Raw genomic sequence first — 5,700 nt, 5'->3', positions numbered from 1 at the left:
GACTAGTGCAGCAATTTAACAGAGCTAAAAAGGGTATTTGATGCAGCCCCACACACCAAAACAGCGACAGTCCACAATCTTTCTCGCATGCCTCAGGGTCCTCGAGTTGTGCAGGTCCTCCAGGGTAGGCAGATTGCAGCCTTCTCAGCAGTGCGGATGATGCACTGCAGTCTGCTCTTGTCCTTGGCAGTGGCAGCAGCATACCAGATGGTGATGGAGGTGGTGAGGATGGACTCAATGATGGCTGTGCAGAAGTGCACCATCATTGTCTTTGGCAAGTAGAATTTTTTCAGCTGCCGTAGGAAGTACATCCTCTTTCTTGGTGAGGGAGCTGATGTTCAGTTCGCACTAAATTAATTCCTTTTGTTGGCATAGTAATAGGAAACGTACAAATACATCCACATATTTACACATCCACATATTTACACATCTTCATTACTGTCATCGGAGCTCCCATGATGAACCTCTACAGAGTCCCCCAGTATCTCCTCGGGTACGTCCTCAAGGATAGAAGCAGCACTTGGTCCTAAAGCCTGGCTGTAACTGAAGCACACAGCCTGGAACCTCTCCTGCACATCTGCCAGTTTTTTTTTCAGAAGACACAGTAGCCCTCGATGACCCTTGTCACTTAAACTGTCTAAAAGGAAAAATCAAAGGGTTAGGGTTTTTTGGTGAGGATGTTGCTGGATTCTGAAGTCAAACAAATAATAAAACAGTATTTTAATTTGGCTTAATTATGCACACAGACACAATATCCTTAGAAATTGTTCCATACCACTGTTGTTCACTTCCCATGGCCATATGAGACTGTCTGCCCCACTGTCTCCTCCCACCACACAGAGTCCATTCTCCACCTTCTCCTCGGCGATGCGCTCCTCATCTGGAACCTGTTCATTGTAGCTCTTGATTGACTCAAAGAGTTTTCTCTTCTCATCCCCCAATTTCCTTCGTCGCAAGTGGGAATTTTGTTGCTGTCTATAGTTACAAAACACAGAAAACGTGATGCACAAGCATGTATATGCAGATCAGAAAGTTACATGCAATCCTGTTAAGACAAATAATTATAAATTAAATAACAACTAATACATCAAAATGTAAGAAAATACATAAAAGGCATATCATATCTGTAAAATATAAAAAGGCGAGACAATTTAAAACTTAGAACATGAAGACACAGAAACAAGCCAGATAAGACATCTGCTGATGATCCTAATCAACTTTATCAACATACCAGTGTGATTATAAAGGCTGGCTTTTTTTGATGAACACCAAGAAACATTTGTTCGATTGCTTTCTGAAGATGATGTTGGTCATCAGAACTGGTAACTACAGCATCTTAAACAAAAACAATATAAGTCAACAATTGTGATGTATTGAAGGTTGTATATTCAAATTGTTTCACGTTCAATGCATAAAGCACTCCAAGTTCCAGGCACTCCAAAATTAAGGAAAATGTAACGAGGAAGGATATGTTAAAAACCTTAACTGTAATGGCTAAATCATTAAACAAGAAGGAAAATAACGCTAAATCAATCACACAACAATATTAGCCAACTACTTTCAATAATGTCCATAAAAGATTATACCGTCAGTAGCCCACTGTGTAACATCATGCACCCACTGCTGTACGCTCTCCTCAGGACACCCAAGCTCACTGGTCAGAGCCACCATTCTCTGAGCCTCAGCTTCTGCCTTTTGGAAAGTCTACAGTAAAAACAACAAACACTAGATTTTTGACTTTGCCGTCTTATTGTCATCTTCCAAAATTGAATAAAATCATGAAAAGCATTGTATATATCTGAGACAAATTGTCCAAACAGGACATTTGTTCTATGTTAATCTTGTTAGGAAACCTGATCTTGACTAAGGTTATCTGGTCAATCAGAATCAGAAAGGGATTTATTCGCCATGAAAGTTTGCACAGACAAGGAATTTGCTTTGGCAATACCTTGATGTATCTGCGGGCTAATGCAAGATGAAGGCCATCCTGCTTCCGTCGGTTCCACCCAATTGCATGTCATTCCGAGCTTTTTAACAGCATAAATTATGTGATATAGGAAAGTTCCATTAATGGTCATGGTATGTTGGTATGACATAGTTATGCATGTAATGCAGTTTTATTAATGTATTGTCATATCAACAGAATATTAAGAATACTAAAGAGCTTTTTCTCATGCAATCTCACAGAAAGTATTAGACAGAAGAATAAAAATAAGCAACACTTACCTGATTTGGTCATGTACTTTGTTGTGAGGGCACAAAGAGACAGGTAGCTGTTCACCATCTCAACCTCCTCCCCTGCAGTGGTGCCAGCACCTCCTGTTTTTTTCCACTCCAGATTATCTAACAAAGTGTGAAACTTATATTACAATCATATACAGTACAAGTGATAAAAAATCTATTTCAAATGGCATTATAAATAATATGTTGTACCTCACACTTGGTTGAATGGGCCTTGGCATGCATTACAGACAGTAATGGCTTCATCTGAAGAAGAGGTTTGAGTTCCAACATGGAGATTGCCATCTTCTCTAGGTAGGGCCAATACTTGCACGCTATGTCTGTGCAATAGAACTGCCAATAGGTGGCTGCCTGAAGTTCCTTCTGCAGGAACAGTGAATATGCAAATATTTACATTTACATTTACATTTATTCATTTAGCAGACGCTTTTGTCCAAAGCGACTTCCAAGAGAGAGCTTCACAAAGTGCATAGGTCACTGATAATAACAACAAGATAGCCCCACAGCATTGCGGGTAGTCAAAGACAAGAAGTACATATTGTGAACAACCAAAAAATAGTGCTAAAGGGAAGAGACCATAAGAGCATGTAGTTAAACAAGTTAAAATTACACAACATTGATCTCTAAGTGCAGGTGTACCTGTAGGAAAGCAATAAAAATAGGATTAACTAAAAAAGAAGAATACAACAGTTTAAATCAGCTACCACTAACCAACAAGAGCAACAGTCTAAGCAAGAGTCATTGTGAACCTTGAGGAAACTAGCGTTGGATTCAGCAAACCATTCCTAAGTACCTTTGTACTCCCGGAACAAGTGCGTCTTGAGCCTTCTCTTGAAGGTGGAGAGACAGTCCGTGTCTCTGATGGAGGTGGGGAGTTGATTCCACCACTGGGGTGCCAGGCAGGAGAAGAGCTTGTGCTGGGACCGGGCGGTCTTGAGAGGTGGGACCACCAGGCGGTTGTCTGAAGAAGACCGTAGGTGGCGGGTGGGGGTGTAAGGCTGCAGGAGAGACTTGATGTAGTCGGGCGCAGTTCCATTCACTGCTCGGAAGGTCAGTACCAGGGTCTTGAATCTGATGCGGGCCGTTATGGGTAGCCAGTGGAGGGAGATGAGGAGCGGGGTAACGTGGGAGCGTCTGGGTAGATTGTAGACCAGACGGGCCGCTGCGTTCTGAATTCTCTGAAGAGGGCGGGTTGCGCATGATGGGAGACCGGCGAGCAGCGAGTTGCAGTAGTCCAACTTGGAGAGGACAAGTGCTTGGACAAGCAGCTGGGTGGAGTGCTCAGACAGGTATCTCCTGATCTTCCGGATGTTGTAGAGGGTGAATCTACACGACCGGGAGACCACAGCAATGTGGGCCGTGAGGGAGAGCTCGTCATCCATGGTCACCCCAAGGTTCCTGGCAGAGGATGAGGGGGTCACCGTCGCAGATCCCAGGGTGATTGAGAAGTCATGGGAGATGGAGGGTTTGGCCGGGATGATGAGAAGTTCTGTTTTGGCAAGGTTCAGCTGGAGATAGTGCTCAGTCATCCAGGCGGAGATGTCTGCGAGGCAGGCCTCAATCCTAGCCGAGATCCCCGGATCGGTCGGAGGGAATGACAGGTACAGCTGCGTGTCGTCAGCGTAGCAGTGGTAGGAGAAGCCATGGGAGGTGATGATTGGTCCAAGTGAGGTGGTGTACAGAGAGAAGAGGAGGGGACCAAGGACGGAGCCCTGTGGGACACCAGTGGAGAGCTGGCGAGGGCCTGACAGTTTGCCTCCCCAGGAGACCTGGTAGGATCTTCCCGACAGGTACGATGAGATCCACTGGAGTGCAGTGCCAGTGATGCCCATCTCAGAAAGTGTGGAGAGCAGGATCTGGTGGTTAACCGTATCAAACGCCGCAGAAAGGTCCAGCAGAATGATGACGGATGACCTGGAAGCCGCTCTGGCAGACTGGAGGGCAGTGGTGACTGAAAGGAGGGCAGTCTCTGTGGAGTGGCCGGTCTTGAAGCCCGATTGGTTGGGGTCGAGCAGTTTGTTCTGAGAAAGGAAGTTAGACAGTTGGTTAGATACAGCACGTTCAATTGTTTTAGAAAAGAAGGGCAACAATGATACCGGTCTGTAGTTCTGGAGGACGGCAGGGTTAAGGGAGGGTTTTTTGAGTAAAGGGGTAACTCTGGCCTGTTTGAAGGCAGAGGGGAAGGTGCCAGAGGTAAGAGAGGAGTTTAGAACATGGAGCAGAAAAGTTATGATAGAGGGGGAGATGGTTTGAAAGAGAGGGGAGGGGACAGGATCAAGGGGACAGGAGGTGGGGCGATGAGAGAGAATGAGGTCAGAGAGCTCTGCCTCGGACAGGGGAGAGAAGGAGTTTAGACATTTAGTTGGGTCAGAAATGGAGGGTGAGGGGGTAGGAAGGGTGGGTTTAGGGAACCGACTGCTAATGTCGGCGACTTTTTTCTCAAAGAAAGAGGAGAAGTCGTCTGCTGTCAGGGTGGAGGGAGGGGGTGGGGGAGGTGGGTTAAGAAGGGTGGAGAAGGTAGAGAAAAGTTTGTGGGGGTTTGAAGCGGAGTTAATTTTGTTAAGAAAGTAGAGGGTTTTGGCACCAGTTATGTGAGAAGAGAAGGATTTGAGGAGGGAGTGATACTTATCAAGGTCCAGACCGTCTTTGGACTTGCGCCATCTCCTCTCAGCTGCTCGAAGGGTGGACCGTTCTTCACGAATAACATCCGTAAGCCACGGGCAGGGGGGAGAAGATCGTGCAGGCCTGGTAGACAGGGGACAGAGAGAGTCAAGTGATGCAGTTAAAGTGGTTAGCAAGGTGTCGGTGGCAGAGTTAGTGGGGTGGGACGAGAACACGTCAATGGGAGGGAGGGAGGATGTTACAATAGAGGAGAAGTGGGAGGGGGATAGCGAGCGGAGGTTGCGCCGGAAAGTTACAAGGGGAGGGGAGGTAGGACGGGTTGGAGGGAGAGAGACAGTGAATTGGATAAAGTAGTGATCAGAGATGTTCAGTGGGGTTACAGAGGTTAAGTCAGTGATACAGTTGCGTGTCAGGACGAGGTCTAGCTGTTTGCCTGCCTTGTGGGTCGCCGGTGTGCTCAGCAGCGTCAGGTCGAAGGAGGTCAGGAGAGACAAGAAGTCGACAGCCTGCGTTCCTTGGAGGTGGATGTTGAAGTCCCCAAGGACTATCAGGGGGGTTCCATCATCCGGAAGGACGCTGAGGAGCATGTCCAGCTCCTCCACAAAGTCGGCAAGCGGTCCTGGTGGGCGATAAAGAACAATTAAGCATGCTTTGATAGGATTAGTTAGCATCACATAATGGTGTTCAAATGATTTGGCAGTAACAGAGAGTGGTGTGGATGTGTATTTAATATGTGGGGAAAGAAGCAACCCTGTCCCTGTCCCCCAATATTTCCCCCCTGTACATGTTGAGGGCCTTGAGTAGCACTCCGTGTCTGCAAACAGCCACCTCAAGGCC

General features: G+C 46.5%; 2 long non-coding RNA genes across 2 annotated transcripts; both read right to left on the bottom strand.

The window, feature by feature from the left end:
• Nucleotides 1-303: 303 nt before the first annotated feature.
• On the bottom strand, nt 304-1,329 carry LOC124488664. Its single transcript, XR_006958735.1, has 3 exons — nt 1,232-1,329; nt 776-975; nt 304-637 (listed from the first exon to the last, which is right to left on the bottom strand). It is a non-coding gene; the product is annotated as an uncharacterized LOC124488664 (long non-coding RNA).
• A 273-nt stretch (nt 1,330-1,602) lies between these two features.
• LOC124488665 lies at nt 1,603-2,581 on the bottom strand. Its single transcript, XR_006958736.1, has 3 exons — nt 2,227-2,581; nt 1,949-2,027; nt 1,603-1,704 (listed from the first exon to the last, which is right to left on the bottom strand). It is a non-coding gene; the product is annotated as an uncharacterized LOC124488665 (long non-coding RNA).
• Nucleotides 2,582-5,700: the final 3,119 nt, after the last annotated feature.

Source organism: Hypomesus transpacificus, unplaced genomic scaffold, assembly GCF_021917145.1.
Source record: "Hypomesus transpacificus isolate Combined female unplaced genomic scaffold, fHypTra1 scaffold_152, whole genome shotgun sequence".
NCBI classification, from domain to species: Eukaryota; Metazoa; Chordata; class Actinopteri; order Osmeriformes; family Osmeridae; genus Hypomesus; species Hypomesus transpacificus.
This window is presented reverse-complemented; position numbering and strand designations above follow the sequence as displayed.